At 37.1% G+C, this 16,205-nt stretch overlaps 1 pseudogene; it reads right to left on the bottom strand.

Moving 5' to 3' along the window:
- Window positions 1–685: 685 nt before the first annotated feature.
- LOC148955087 (histone H2B pseudogene) lies at window positions 686–15,168 on the bottom strand (annotated as a pseudogene).
- Window positions 15,169–16,205: the final 1,037 nt, after the last annotated feature.

Below are 16,205 nucleotides of genomic sequence, written 5' to 3' on the forward strand. Positions count from 1 at the left end.
CGGCCTTACTTGTGTTTGTTTGGAATGGCTTTATTCAAATTTTTGATTAGTTGGTAGGATTTTGAGCAATTAAACCTATACTAAAGAATAAACAGCTCATTCGTCTATAGGTAGATATTTTTTTCATTGCTTCATCCATGCTAATTTGCAAGCAAATAGGCAGAGAATGGTGTAAATCCGTCAAAATGGGTGTTCAATTCCAGGAAACACATTTTTTCAAGGAGTTTCAATCCTTGAAATTAACTTTGTTTTTGGTATTAGTAAAATTTATTACACAGGCTTTCAGAAAATATAAGATAGATGCATGTGTGTTTGCGAAGTCGTATTGAAATTACTTCTAAAATTCTGATTATAAACACAGAAGTAAAGTAATAAAAAACGAGACCAAATTTTCAGACCTGAACCAAACTTCTTTATACCAGATAAGTCGCAATGGCTCGCTTTGGAAAATACATTATAGCTATTATTTATTAAATATTTAGTAAGCATTTTGGTTAGGCTATGTATTTAATACACTGCACTCTGGGTGGCACCCCTTCAATAATTAATTGTGATGATTTTCATACTTGTGTTACTATAGTATAGTATTTTGACCATATTTTGTTTTATTTCATTAGCATTCACAAAGCTAGGAGCAATGAAAGTATTTTGAGAGCATTTAAAATAAGGTGGTAGCCCTTAAAAGGGCTGTTTGGGAGGGCCTGGCTAATTGGGCGGTAATAGACGGGAAAATCCCTTATTTGGAGCTTGTGTATTTTGTTACAGCTTTAGTGCCTTCACTAACAGCGTGCTTGGCAAGTTCCCCGGGTAGGATTAGCCTCACAGCAGTTTGAACCTCTCTACTAGTGATGGTGGACCTCTTGTTGTAGTGAGCTAAACGAGAGGCTTCCGCGGCAATCCTTTTAAAGATATTGTTGACAAAGCTATTCATGATGCTCATTGTCTTGCTAGGAGCACCGGTGTCGGGGTGCACTTGCTTGAGAACTTTGTAAATGTAAATGGAGTTGGGGGGAAGGGGCGCCCCCTATTAATATTCTGAATAAAATAATAGTTGAAATTTTTTTTCACAACCTTTGTACGCGCGTTATCTAAATTAAGAAAACAACGGATGCTAGATACGAACGGAAATGATTATGGGTACATGCTTTGCGTAATTCTAGACGATTTGAAAAAGGGGTGAATTATTTGCAAAATTAAAAGATATATTTAGGACATTGGAAATTATGTACATGTTCGATGCAGAGTCCTATAGTGTTTATTATTATACCCTTTTCTATACCGTTCTTTTGATAGTGTCTTTTACATTCTCAAGGGAGAAGGGGGTGAAAACCATCCTTTTTAACTATGATAGTATTAGGCTAGAAAGCAAAATCTTTAATTTAGGGGGCAAAATTAGATCTATGTCTCTTGTTCTCTAAAGGAAAAACATCCCTTATTAACAGAACTGAAAAAGATTGCTTTTGCAGACAATTACACCTAATGAGAGGAGTGTTCTATTTTCTAATATCTTTGATGAAAGCAAATAATGTTTCATTTAAATCTTCAATGTATTACTTTCATGGAAAGGAAAGGATGGGGCATTTTAAATGCACTTATTTTCGAATTTATGGATATTGTAGATGATTAAGAGGCTTTTATAAAAATCTTTCACTAATTTCCTTTCTTCTCTAATATTATTATCATATACTAATTTGTTCTTCTTTTTTAAGGAGGATTCCGACAAATGCTCTCCCCCTGAAAAGAGAGCAAGAGGGAACGATGCCACACCAATGCAAGCTGTAAGGCCCTCCATCATAGGATATGCCAGTTCCTTTACACATGCTCTGGGCCACCCATTGACCACTCAACTTTTAATGCCCGGAGCCTCTCACACCAGTGCCAACTCTGCGCTATCTGCGCAAAGCTCTATGCAGCCTGGCGGAAAATTGAAAAGAGAGTGGACGGATTCTCATAATGCCTCAATCTCGTCTACTCAAGATCGTGAGGTTGCCCCCCTTCAGGCTTTGCCAGGGCCTTCAGGAACACGAGTGCAGTCTGAATTTGGAAATGTAAGCATTTTTACCTCTACTTTCTACCTGTTATAGAAATATCTACCTATTTCTTTCCAACTTTTTTTTAGCCTTTACTTTTCGCCATTTTTTCAACACTGTAAAAGTGTGTGTAAGAGATATTAAAATGTTATTTTCGCTATAATATTAATCCCCCACCCCAACCATTGTTTTAAATTTCTCTGCTCCCTCCCCTCAGAGATACGTAAATATAATGTAATATTTTTTTGCTTGTCAAAGAAACCACTCTTATGCTATTAGTCAAAAGATTGCATTGTCTATGCCACACCAAACTAGCGAATATTTATCGGGGGGCTTTTTAGGTGTTCATTTTTTTCAGTGTAATTAAAAAAATTAACCAAGTTCTATTTTGGCTACTTTATATGAAGTGAGGGGGCAAGTATTTAGTTAAAATAATGCTAGGAGGGGAAATCAAGTTTTGAGGGAGGTGTACAAAATGACACTTATTTAATTTTCCGGTAAACATTTGACTTGAATTGCCTCAGGATAAAGAGGTTATTGCTTCTTTCTGAACTTTCTGGGGACGGAGGCAAGTATTTAGTTAAAATAATGCTAGGAGGGGAAATTAAGTTTTGAGGGTGGGGTGAAAATTGACATAGTTTTTAACTTTATAAAATAATGGATATTTCACATAGAAAATAGACCCTTTTTTCTATAGATTAATGAATTAGCAGCGCCTTCATCATCAGGTCATGAAGCATTCATTTTTAATGGACCTGAACCATTCATCGCACCACCAATGGAGTTTAGGGATGAGCCTACACTAGTTCTTGATAATATGGAGTGGCATAGGGGTTTTCTAAATGATTGTTTTGGGGACATGGCCAGCCTAGATGATCTAACTTGTGACATTGACATGATGGAGGACCCGGAATGGAAAGATAGATTTATGAGAGAATATTTAGGTGTTGTTAGTAGCAGTAGCGCATCTAAACCGGGTCCTCATAAAGAAATTCCGTCACAGGACAATACAGGCCGGCTTGATCAGCTATCCCCAAACACCCTGGAAGATATACTAACTAGCCTAGGGGATTTCATGCCACATCCATCCAATGCAATTCAACAGACTGGGGGTGGTGCTATTGTTAATTCTATGCCACCCCCCACCATTCTGGTTAATGATACCGCTAGTACTAATAATGATATAACATCATCACAACTATCCTCACTTCCAGAATTTCTTCTTTCCAACTCTGCCTTGCACCATACAAAGGCCTACAGCGCCAAATTTTGTGATCTCTTTAACTCTTTAGTCTTAGGGGATATAATACCAGATCCCTTGGACATTACCCATTTATATTCTAACAAGATTCGAGCCATTCTTGAACAACAGATGGAGGTGTGGGGGGTAGGGGTCAGTTTAAAAGCATCAATAGCACTAAAAATATTTTTTTTAATGAACATGTGAGCGAGCTGTATTCGAAATACTTGCACACAGAGATGTTGGCGATGCGCCCGCATTTATCAAATTATGAGGAGGTTTTTCTAGATTGGGTTAATAGTTTTCAAACTAAAGTGGCTAATTATAACGACGGGGCAGCGGGTCGATGGTTTTATTTATTGAGAGTTTAAACGTTAATATTTGTAGATTTAAAAAGGATTTTATTTTAAGAAGTGGTGGGACTGGGGAGAGGGCTATAGTTTTAAAATATCATTCAGATTTAGAGGGATGTAAGGGGATAGAACGAATTTGTTTCGATACGAGGCTACAGTGTTTCAAGTATGCGTTTTTAATTGCCGCATACAGACCTCTTCAAAAAGATGCCTCTAAGAAAAAGTTGGACGAATTGGCAGTTAATGGTAGGGAGGGTTCAAAGTTCCCCATAGTAGATTTTAATTGATTAAATGGTCAATTTCCCGTGACATTAAAAGGAATAGATATTTTCGAGCGGGATAATGCACATTTGAATATTGGTGTCACGATGTTGCAGTATGAAATATAATTTGAGGAGGGGCACCGTTCCAATAAGAAGGGCGTATTATTTACAGTGAGGGCTCCTTCAATTGAATCAGTGGAACATTGGGTGTGGCTTCTATACACGCCACCCACAGAACCCGATTCAATTGGTCATTTCAATCCGATTACGGATATTAGTAGGATATTGGCGGAGGTTAAAAATCGGAGTGTACGTTATTTCTGTCCAACATGTCTGTCAAGATTTTGGACTGATTTAAAGTTAAAGAATCACATGAAACACTGCAAACGTCATGGATACCAGGCTGTGGAGACGGTAAGCGGAGATATAGCGATCTTACGCTTTAAGAATTTCCAGAACACGCTCCTACAGAGCAATAAGATCGCTTTGGACTGCGAGGCTCGACTCACAGACGTGTACGATTCGTCAAATCCAAATCGTGTTAAAATACATGAAGCCATAGGGGTCTCTTACGCTCATGCGCAACGAGATTCCAATAATACCATGCAAGTGCTGGATGTAGTTGAGTCGTTGGGCGGTGGCGAAGACTTCATGCGCTCGGCATTGGTCATTCTAATCAAAAAAGAGAACGGTGCAATTTTGCGCCTTCTTTACACAAACTATCCTATGCTCCTATCACCAGATGACAGATTGACCATTAAAAATCATAAAATATGTTCGGTTTACTAGGGGGAATTTGATGATGGTGTTGGGAATGTGGGGAGGAGGAGGGTGATCGACCACGATCATTTGTGGCAGGAAATTACGTCGGGGGGGTGTAACTTTAGGGGGGTAGCACACCGGACGTGCAATTTAAACGTTATACAACAACATTTCGTACCTGTTTTTATACACAATTCCAATTATGACTTAAAATTTGTTCTACCGGCGTTGGCCCGCATTGCCAAGGGTGGAGTTGTAGATGACGAGTGGATATATGGTTCTTTTTCATATAATATCATACCCAAATCATCGGAGAAGCTACTGCTGCTAGAATTCATGTGAAAAACAGTTGAGAATGGTAACACGTGCCTGAATAAAATCCATTTTTAGACTCTTTCAGCTTCTTCCCCAAATCCTTAAGTCAATTGATTCAGGTACAGAAAAGTGATAATTTTGACAGCTTTCCCCTCCTCAAACAGCTTCCCCGATAATGAAATGTATGATTTATTAATGTGTAAGGGCTATATGCATATGATTATTACAACTCTGCCTCGAGGCTAGATGAGGTGTCATTTCCGCCCATTGAAGCTTTTTACAATTCTCTTACTGAGAGTGAGTGCACTACTAGCAACTATAAATTTGCAAAGAGGGTTTGGGCAAAGGGCGGGTGTAAAAATGGGTGGGATTATTGTAAACTATACTTGGCCAGTGACGTACTCACTCTTCTGGACATTGTGTGCAAAAATACGGATAAAATCTATGGGGAATTTGGGTTGGATTTAGGTTATTATTTTTTCACGTCTCATCTGGTGATGGACTTGATACTTAAAATCAGCAAAGAAGAAAAGGTCTGATCTCCGATGTGGATCACCATCTGTTTGTAGAAAAATCAATGAGGGGAGGGTATGTTTTTCACAGGGACCGTATCATGAAAACTGATCCGACCGGACAGCACACCGATGAAAAGTCGGACGCAGTTTTGTTGGATATGAATTCTCTTTACCCATCGGCAATGTCTCACTACTGTTTTTCGTGTGGCAATTATAAATGGCTTAACAATCCATGTGCTTCGAATTTCCACGACATTACTAGCGTTGAGGAGAATGGGGCACAGGGACGGTTTTTTTAAATTGACGGTGAAATACCCATGGAAATCCATGACTCGGTAAAAGACTTCGTTTTTCCGTGCATAATTAGACCGGTGGGTAGGGTCTCTCTGAGCCCCTACAATTTATCTTTAGTAGAGGATGGGAGTATGCACTGGGTACCTTCAAAACAAAAACTAATTGCCGACCTTAACATGAAACAGAATATCGTTGTTCGTCACGTGCTATTGAAATGGATGGTGTCCAATGGTTTCAAAGTCACAAAGATTCATAGAGCCCTCCAATTTGATCAAAAGCCTTACATGGAAACGTTTATCGACACCTTTGTCAGTAAGCGTTCACAAGGAAAAACGAAAGTTGAAAAAGAAGTCTATAAACTCATTTTGAACTCAGCATTCAGTAAAATGTGCGAAAGCGTACGAAACAGAACTCGATGTGACATTGTAACCAATCCCAAAGATTGTGCTCGAATCATTGTGGATCCAAAATTCACGTCGTTCACAATCATAGACTCTGATATGGTGCTCCTACAGTGCAAGAAAAGAAACATTGTTTTAAATAAAAATATTGCAGGGGGGAGCGAAATAACTGAAATATCTAAGAAACTCGTGTTGTCATTTTATTATAATGCATGCAAGGTACAGTGGCCGATTGAGGGACAAGTTTAAGTGTATTATGGGGACACTGATTCACTCTTGTTAAAAGTTAAAACTAAAAATTATTGAATGAGTTTGAAAATGGAGAGTACATTAGCTCACGAATGGAATACACCAACTGGAATGAATTCCTCCACCCAGAGCTAGTGAAACGCCAGGCTCAAAATCAGTTTTTAATGGTAAAATCTGAAACGGGAAGCGATCTGATATCCAGTGGTGTGTTTCCTGGGCCGAAGGTATACTGTGTGGAACCGGACAACAAGTATATCAGACAAGTTTGCAAGGGGGTACCTAAACGTTTTGAATAAAATAATTTTGACGAGACTGTGTACAGCAACTTTATGGAACGTAGTTTAGTCGCAAGGGTAAAAGTCAGGGCGATTTGCTCTTAACAATTTAAAACTACAAAGTTAGAATTGAGAAAAACGGCATGTCGGCCATATCAGATAAAGTCGATGTACTTGAGGATGGTGTGAAGGTACTTCCACACGGTCACTATTTAATCTCAGACCGAGTTGAATGTTTAGAGAACAGAAAACAACTCGGTCTACAAAAAATAAATGATTAAAATGAAGAGTACACATTGGGTGGGAGTGTTTTTTGGGTGATGGATGTTTTTAAATCCTTTTTTTCTTTTTTTTACCACAAAAGCTTTTCAATGTATGTGTTTGTGCAAGGCAGAGCAATTTCACCATGAATTCTATTATTTAATGCCTGCCCCGCGGCGCTTTCCGGCCCGCCTCAGCAGGCCCCGTGGCGCTTCCCGGCCCGCGGTGCTTCCTGGCCACCACAGCGGCCGCCGCATTGGTCCCCTGGGGGGGACCCCATTTCAAATTTAAAATGTTGCAAACAAAAGTGTGATATTATTTAAGTGTGTGTTTGTGTGTGTATTCTAATAAATGCTGTATGATTTTTATAAATAAATTAAAAAAAGTGTATTTATTAAAGTGTTTTTTTTTCTAGTGCTTATGTGAAATAAATGTTGTATTTTTTAATATAAATAAATTTAAAAAAGTGTATTTTTTCGTGTTTAATGTGCTTTTTTCATGTTCAATGTAGTATTTATAAAGTGCTATTACTTTTATGCTTATAATAAAAGAAAATATGATTCTTTATTCTTCTTCTTCTCCTCATTATTCTCTAACGGACTAGTAAGGAAATTATTTAGTCATTAGACAACTATAGTCTACAGTTAGTTGTAGGTGAACTGTTGAAGGGAACAAGTATCAATTTAAAACACCATTCAGATCGTTTCTGTGTGGGCCATCAATGTCAGGCAAAACGACACTCTTAACTAAAATAATTAAAAATTGTGATAAAATGTTTGTGGAAAAGACGAAACAAATCTACTATTGTTACAGTATTTGGCAGGAGTTATACCATAAAATAAAAGCAATTGGCATATCGGGGTTGGTGCAGATACAATTCACACAGGGATTTGATGTTTTCAACATTATTGAACCAAACTCTTGGCTGATTATTGACGATTTAGCTGAACCTATTGAACTATGGTCCCAGGAAATGCTACAACTGTTCACTGTTCGCTCTCATCATGAACAGATTTCCATTACTCTGGTTCTGCACAATCTCTTTCATCAGAGCAAATGTAAGCGAACATTTGCATTGAACTGCACCAACTATATCATGTACAGAGTTCTTCGTGATTCTAGATCGCGAATTAGCCTCAATTAACAGTTATTCCTCGGCGCACATAAATTCAGACTCTCAGCATTCGAAAAGGCCATTAATACACTTGATGTCTGTATCTACATCGTTCGTAATCAGAAAAAATTGGAGAATTTACGTGTAGTCACATATATTTACGACAATGGAATTAAAGTATATCTCCCCGTGAAGAGTAAAAAGACCTATTAGTTCCTATCATGACACTGAGGAAACTACATGAAAATAGACATCTATTTTCCGTTTTAAGCAATTCAAAACCCTCACTTAGAAAAGCCATTCTCAAACATGGTATTGACAATGATTTCATAAATCTAATATCTGAACTTTGTTTAAATTTGACCGAGGGCAATGTTCAACTGCCAGAAGTAGTTAAGCAACAGGCAAAGCAACATCGTTTCATTTTGCGTGCATGGGTTTGTAAAAAAAATGAAAGAATTTTTAAAGGAAGTGTCTTCTTCAAGCGGGCTGTAGCTTTTTCACACTTTTACTGCCATTAATTGCAGGACTTGTAAACAGTTTTCTCTAGAGAATGGTAAAACCCTATCAATTGACTCCAATAGAACTAGCTCTCTCACCCGTGGAACACTTTGAGAACAATCTGAGTAAATTCATTGACAACGAGAATATTGAGGATGATAAAAAACTGCTTTTACTTCAAGATGCGCTTCACCGAGTAGACAAACATAAGCCCTATCATGCAAAAGACAGTGGTATTGATCACAAAAAAGAATCATCTCCTCAGGATTCTGCTGCTGCTGGAACACAATTAAAGAAGGAGGAATTGGATTCAATTGTGTTTAAAATTGGAAATCTAATGCCTGACTCATATCGTGAACAAAGTAAACGACTCCTAACATATCTAATGGAAAGTTTTCAAGATCATATTCAAGTTGATAGCAATGGGAAGGGGATTATAATTCAGGACAAGAGCTATAATCTACTTGATTTAATCTATGATATGGTTACAAATCGTAAAGGACTATTATCATTTGACGTTCATCTATACAACTTTCTAAACACATTAAACTTCCCCAAAAGTCTTATTAGCAATAGACAAATTCTAAAAAAATTAAATGAACATACATCCTCGGCAACACCACTAAAACATAAAAATGAAGAAGAAGCGGAAAAAGATGATTTTAAATCAATCTTGGAAAATATTAGCCCACCTAGAGGAAACATTGATTTGACACTGAGGAGGAGGAACTGACCACTGATAGCTATACAAAAGCAAAGACGTATCAAGTCATTGTCGCCGTAACTTCTATCGCCAACCACTAGTATACAAAAGGGTAGCGGACGTTACACTACGTTTTTACGTTCAAAATGGTTGAAGTTCTGAAAGGTGTTTATGAAAATATTGGTGAAGCGGGGAGTTTAAGTTCCCCAACAACTCTTTCCAAAGTCACTGATGCTCACACTAAAAGTGTACAAGACTATATACAAAATGAAACAAGTTACACTCTGTATAGAAATCATAGGCTTAGTGCTAATCATTATCGAAAAACTAAAGCCTTTTTCCCATTGCATATAATGCAAGCAGATCTCTTAACTCTAAATGAGATTCAAAGACGTCACAATACTTCGTACAAGTACATTCTAATTGCAATCAGTGTTTATAGTCGTTATGCATATGCAATTTCATTGCGGTCAAAGAGAGGCGTTGAAGTTGCTCAGGCTATAGAAAGTATTATCGAACAGGATTCGTATAAAAAATTTCAAACGGATCGCGTTAGCGAATATGTTAATCCCCATGTTGCAAAAATACTAGTGAAATATAATACACTGCTCTATCATAGTCATAGTCCTATAAAGGCTGCATTGGACGAACGATTGATAAGAACTATTCGACTTTTAATTGCAAGATATTGAACATTGAAAAATACATCTGCTTTTATTCATGATTTAGATAAAATCATGTTGATTTATAATCAACGACCTCATCGATCATTGTCCAACTCAACCCAAACGGAAGTTTATAATTCTGATAATGATACAATCGACACCTTTCTTAAACAATATTCCAATGAAACGATTGTCAATAAAAAAATAATGTTGGTGATACTGTTCGAATTAATAGAACAACTAATGTTTTTGAAAAGGGGAATTACTTACTGCCCACCGACGTTTCTAAGGTGGCAAAAATTCTAGACACTAAACCCATAACTTATCGTTTGCGTTATACCAAACATGAAGAGATTCTCGGCGGCTTTTATGACTATGAACTACAAAAAGTTAAAAACAATAGTAAAATCTATCAAATTGAAAAGATATTAAAGACTCGCACTCACAGCGGTAAGAAACAGTTGCTTGTTCGGTGGCTAGGATACAACTCTGATTTTGATTCTTGGATCGGTGTTGAAGATCTTGACAATGCCCAATGATTTCTATGTAAAATTTATGTCAAACGTTTCCGATCCTCTCTACTATGATTTGAATTAAACAAGTGATTTTTGGACAAAACTCTCCTCCGCCATCAAATTTGACGGTGCATATGAAGTGGCTCTTGTCGATTGTATCCTCAAAAATACCTATGACATCCTGAGAAAGAATCATGTGTATAGAATCAAAGTAATACCATTCTATTGGTAACTGTTGACTATGAATGGGCTGAAGCAATTAAATCTAGCGAATATCCGAATGATAAATTGAAATATATTGAATGTGATAATATGACATATTTGTGTCGTACAATCCATTGAAAAATCTTATATCACAAGAATGATGAATTTTATTTTAATTATTCAATGGAACACGATATGATTTACATTACATCACCTCTTGAAACTGAAATGATTATTCTCAATGATAATCTGAGACACGTTCTTGGCTTTAAACAGAATATGATCAATGGGAAAAACGCTGGCACTGTTTACGGGATGGATAAAGTTATTTTTGCTGATTATCCACTTGGTTTCGCCTCGGATTATCCACCTGGTTGCTGATTATCCACCTGGTTTCGCCTTGCATATTTCTCTATGCATCCTTTGTGGAAACATCGAGAGTTGGTAATTCAAATGTCCCCCTCCTACGTGTTCTTGAATAAAAAACAACCCATGAGCTTGTTCATTACAATAACATAAAGCATCTTCAGTATGTTCCTGTAAACACTTCTTATTTGGAACTCTGTCAGTTAACACTAAGAAGTGAATTGGGTGATCCTCTAGCAATAACAAAAGGCTTAGCTGTGAGAACATGTCATTTTCGACCCATTGTTGACGACACCAGCACCACCTAAAATGAACAATAGAAGAACTCCATTTGTCTGTCCCGATATCGATTGCTCTGTTGGTGCTCTGAGTCCACGTCAAATGGGTCATGGATTGGACAACTACAAGGGGCGTACTACAATGTTTGGCTATGGTCTTGGTAGCTGGTTTGCTAGGCTATTTCGTTCTGTACTACCCCTTGCCAGAAAATATCTTGTACCTGCTGCATCAAATTTTGCTGCCTCAACACTACAGGACTGGGGGTCGGGTAAGAATTTCAAGGAGACTGCTAAGGAAAATATTAGATCTTCAGCAAGAGCCGTTGGTGAGGAATTAAAATCTCAACAAAATGGGAAGAGATTGAAAAGGGATTGCGCGTCATTCACTCATCAGTCTCTACCCAGGCGGGAAGAGAAGGACATCAACAAGGACTTTGAGGAATAAAACAAGGAAGACCAATAAGAAGAAGAAGAAAAAGAAAAAGATTATTAGATCAAAGAAGGATTTCTTCTCTTCAGATTATTCAACTCCCCCACAAGGAATCACATCCATCAATCAGTTATTCATTGAATCTATTCAATGCTGAAAATGTTGATGTCAGTGTCAAGTATGGCTACTATGAACAATTTCACCACCAGAAACCCCTCTCGGAAAATATACACTTTCATATATTTTCCCATGAAGACTATTTCATTGATTTGTCATCAACATTTATTGATTTAAATGTTGCGATGAAGAAAAAGTCAGATAATACAACTCTAACAGCTGCCGATGGTCTCTCCTACGAAAACTGTATTCTACACAACCTGTTCAAACAAATTAATGTATTTATTAATGGGACGTTGGTGAGCACTGGCAATAATTTATCCAATTGTGCAAGGTACATACAATTAATGATGATGAAACCAAAGGCATACAAGGAGTTTAAAGGACACTCACTTGGTTATGAATATCGATCAGGTGTTGATACTGACGGTGATTTGACTACTGCAGTGAGCAAGGAGTATCATTTAGTTGGAAAATTAAATCATGAGATATTCAATATATCCCAATGGTTATCCCCCAATGTCAAGATTGATATAAAGTTGCAACTGGCCCCATCAAATTTCATTTTGAGAAAAAACTTCCTGCAGAACCCGATGCAAATGTCATTATCACATCGATAATTCTCCACGTCCGAAAACAACAGGTTATGAGCTCTGTTGCATTAGCAGTGGAAAAGCTAAGTGGCAATGGCAACAACATTAAACTTCTTTTCCCCCATACGATCACCAATCAACGTCACATTGCTTCCGGCTCTCGTAGCTATTCCGGTTCATCATTTATCAACGGAGAAATCCCATCAAAATTCGCTTTATCCTTTGGGAAAAGTGGCAGTGCCGTTGGATCCTGGACTGAATCCCTCCATGATTTTAATTTTTTTGGTCTATCTAGCCTTGTGGGCAAAGTGAATGGTATTCCACTGTACACTCTATCATTTGACAAAAACTCCTATAGAACTCTGTATGAGTTGACCATACAATCCCTAGATCATGACTCCAACTATTTGAAAATGGAATAACCGATTCAATGTTTTCAAAAAATTATGGCGTAATTGTTTTGGACTTGTCGGGGACCCAGGATATGAGCATAGTACGAATAGGGAATGTACGCTTAGAGCGTACATTTGCCAATGCTTTGACTGATAGTATCATCCTAATATCATTGAGTCAATTTGAAACCTATTGGGAAATCACACCCGACGGCAGTGTTCTACTAGACCTAGCACCATGAACACAAACCAAATAATCAACGTATTTAATATGGATCCATACATTTCCCAGTACAAGTCTTATTGCATACCATCGGACTTCATTAAAAAAAATTCCAAGTGTTAGCAATACCATAATCATTGTTAATAGCAGTTCATCGACTTTGAAGACAGGCCATTGGCTATGCATCTTTCAAACAACGAAGAATATTGAATTTTTTGATCCTCTTGGCCTAACGTATAAATTCTACACTCTATACATCGGCAACTTTATTGAAAGCTGTTGGAAAACTAATATTCAAAATCAACGAAGAGTACAGGATTTAATGACTAAGACATGTGGCTTTCATGCTCTACTCTTTTTCATGTTCAAATGTCGTGGCTCTACAAGCAGTTTCTTGACATCTACGTTGACTTACCTCGATTGAACGACTTTCTAGTGGAAAATATACTTACAAACGTGTTTAATATTCATTTAAGTGCCCTACTAATAAAATGTTCTAAAAGTGATTGTGAAATTTTTTATTAATAAATGAAAAATGTATATACATGATAAAAACGACTTTTCTACTCTTTAGATTTCATCTTCTACTAGGTATAGGTATTTGTCGAGAACAACTGATGCGAGTAGATTATCTGAATTCACAGTATACTGATCCTGATGTGCTGCAATGTCAGGGTCGCATTTTCTACAGTAGAGTGTAACTTCACTCTTGTCATATCTCTTTGTATAGTCAATGATGCTATTCTCATTCATTTTATAGAATTCTCTGGTTTCGATTTGCTTCTTTGAAGCAATGTCACAAAAAGTGTCCTCAAGAGGCGAATCACATTCCGTCACAGCCAAATAAAAATCAGTTGGTTTATAATCATAGTAGCCATTGTCTTCACAGTGATGACGTAGAAACCAAATTCTTTTGTTGTTCCAACAGTTGAATCGCTGACCCAGCTCTTCCTCCCAAAACAATCTAAAACCACGACGATACCAATCTCGTAGCATTAAACTAAAATCATGCTTACGATTCTTTCCAATCATACCAGGATATGTATTCTCCCATTGATCACATTTATCATAATGACAATTAAAGCATAGGTGATCGGTAGGGTGAGGGTCACATGCCTCTTCAAGACAAAAACTACAACCCTAAATTTGCATAGCATATTCTCTATGCAATTTACATGTTTTGTATTCCAAACGCTTTTCATATTACCCATTAATGATTGTACAATTCCCACATAATGACCAGCTATCCAGTGTGTACATACATAACGGACATGTATTGAAAATTTTTTCATGTGCTGACACTGTCACTGCCACAATTGAATTGAGCCACCAACAACAAAAACTTGAGTGAGATAGAGAGAGAGGAGTAAATCATCCTTGAACTTTATCTTTATCACGAGAAAAAAGTCCTAAATTTCTAAGCTAGGGTTTAAAAGCATATCCGCAATATCATTTTGCCAAGTCGTGATTAATATGTCAATAAATTGTGTAAATGCATTTGGACCACAACGTAAAAGCTTCATGCAATAGTCTAATGACGGAGAATCAGTTTTCATTATATCAACAAGCATTCCCTGAGAAAATATCTTCCTTTGAATAGACAGCTCTAGAAAATCATCATCTAGTATCAAACGTTTTTCCATAAACACTAGATTCCCCATGATTCGCTCTTTCTCAAATCTATCCATTTTTTAGAGTCCTAACACTCTCACAACCAACTTCAGACTAACCAGATTTTTTTTCTACTCTAAAAATATACGCTAGCCTACTATAGAAAGAAAAATATCTTTGATTTAGAAACAATTTTATTGAGCATAATTACAACAATAATAATCAATAATTCAATTTGTTTTCATCAATATATTTCACTAGTGCATCTAATGCTGCCCGAAGTCTATTTATATGCACAATATTCAGTTTCGCAGCAAAACATAATTGCTCCTCCATTTTAAATTTGCTCAATGATATCACATATCTAGCATACATATCATCCCATTCAAGGCATCGTCTACAGTCTCCTGTTATTTCCACAGCCACGTTTGGTACTCGTATATCTCTGCTGCTAGCGGCTCCATCATCAACCTCCAATAGTCTAAATGCTCCACTCATTTTCTCTACTAATATCGTCTCAAATAAACTATTCTCTCTGAATTCAATTCTCTTACTAATATGAATTGCAATGAAAATCACTCCTTTTATTCGAATCCAATTACCACTCAAGTTATCGTATATGGAGTAACCTCAGCTCTCTCTGATTGGCCCTAAAAATGGGTGTTGCCTCAAAAGCTAGTCTAGTTGCGTTATATAATCTCAATTATACTTTCAAAACGTGTTTGTTCACTTTATAGGTATACAATATAAAAGGTTTGGTCGCTTTTTGTAATGTGCACGTCAAACTACACTGTATATTCATGCCTCAGGTGTAAGTTTTCTTGTAAGTTCAGTGCCTTTATATAACACACTACTAGTGATGGAGTATTTGGCTGCCGAGGTCCTTGAGCTTGCTGGTAATGCTGCACGGGACAACAAAAAAACACATATCATTCCTGGTCGCATTCAGCTTGCAAATTAGAAACGACGAAGAACTGAACAAGCTCCTCTCGGGATTTACCATTGCCTAAGGATGCTTTTTGAACAACATTAAATCCTTCATTATACAAAATAAGAATTAAAAATAGCAAAAGGCTTAAATAAATCTAGATTTGTACCTATGAACTACCCAAAATTCACCAAAAGACCGTTTATTGGATAAAAATTAATTGAATTACACTATAGCATGTGACCACGTGGGACGGGAAAAGCTTTCAAATTAAGGAAACTGAACGTACGAAAAGGGGGCGTGGGGGGCTTTGAAATTTAACTCTGCCACCCGCGCACTTAGGGAATTTTGACTTTTGATTTAATTTTCCTTTCTTTTTCTTTTGAACATATCTAATAGTTATCAAATTCTAATATTGTCCTATCAAAAAATGAGACGTATTTAGTGGTGGCGGACGATATATTTCCAACAAAATACTATCACGGCGCTTTATAGGCTTTTACTTGAGTACTACTACAAGCTTATAGATTTCAAAGTATTATCGTGCACATGACTATGCATTTATTGTACGAGAGTCATGTCCATTAGTCAAGGGTCGACTCGTCAT

The sequence above is a fragment of the Artemia sp. Qi Xiang Cuo genome, chromosome 2 (genome assembly GCF_049724085.1).
Source record: "Artemia sp. Qi Xiang Cuo chromosome 2, ASM4972408v1, whole genome shotgun sequence".
NCBI classification, from domain to species: domain Eukaryota; kingdom Metazoa; phylum Arthropoda; class Branchiopoda; order Anostraca; family Artemiidae; genus Artemia; species Artemia sp. Qi Xiang Cuo.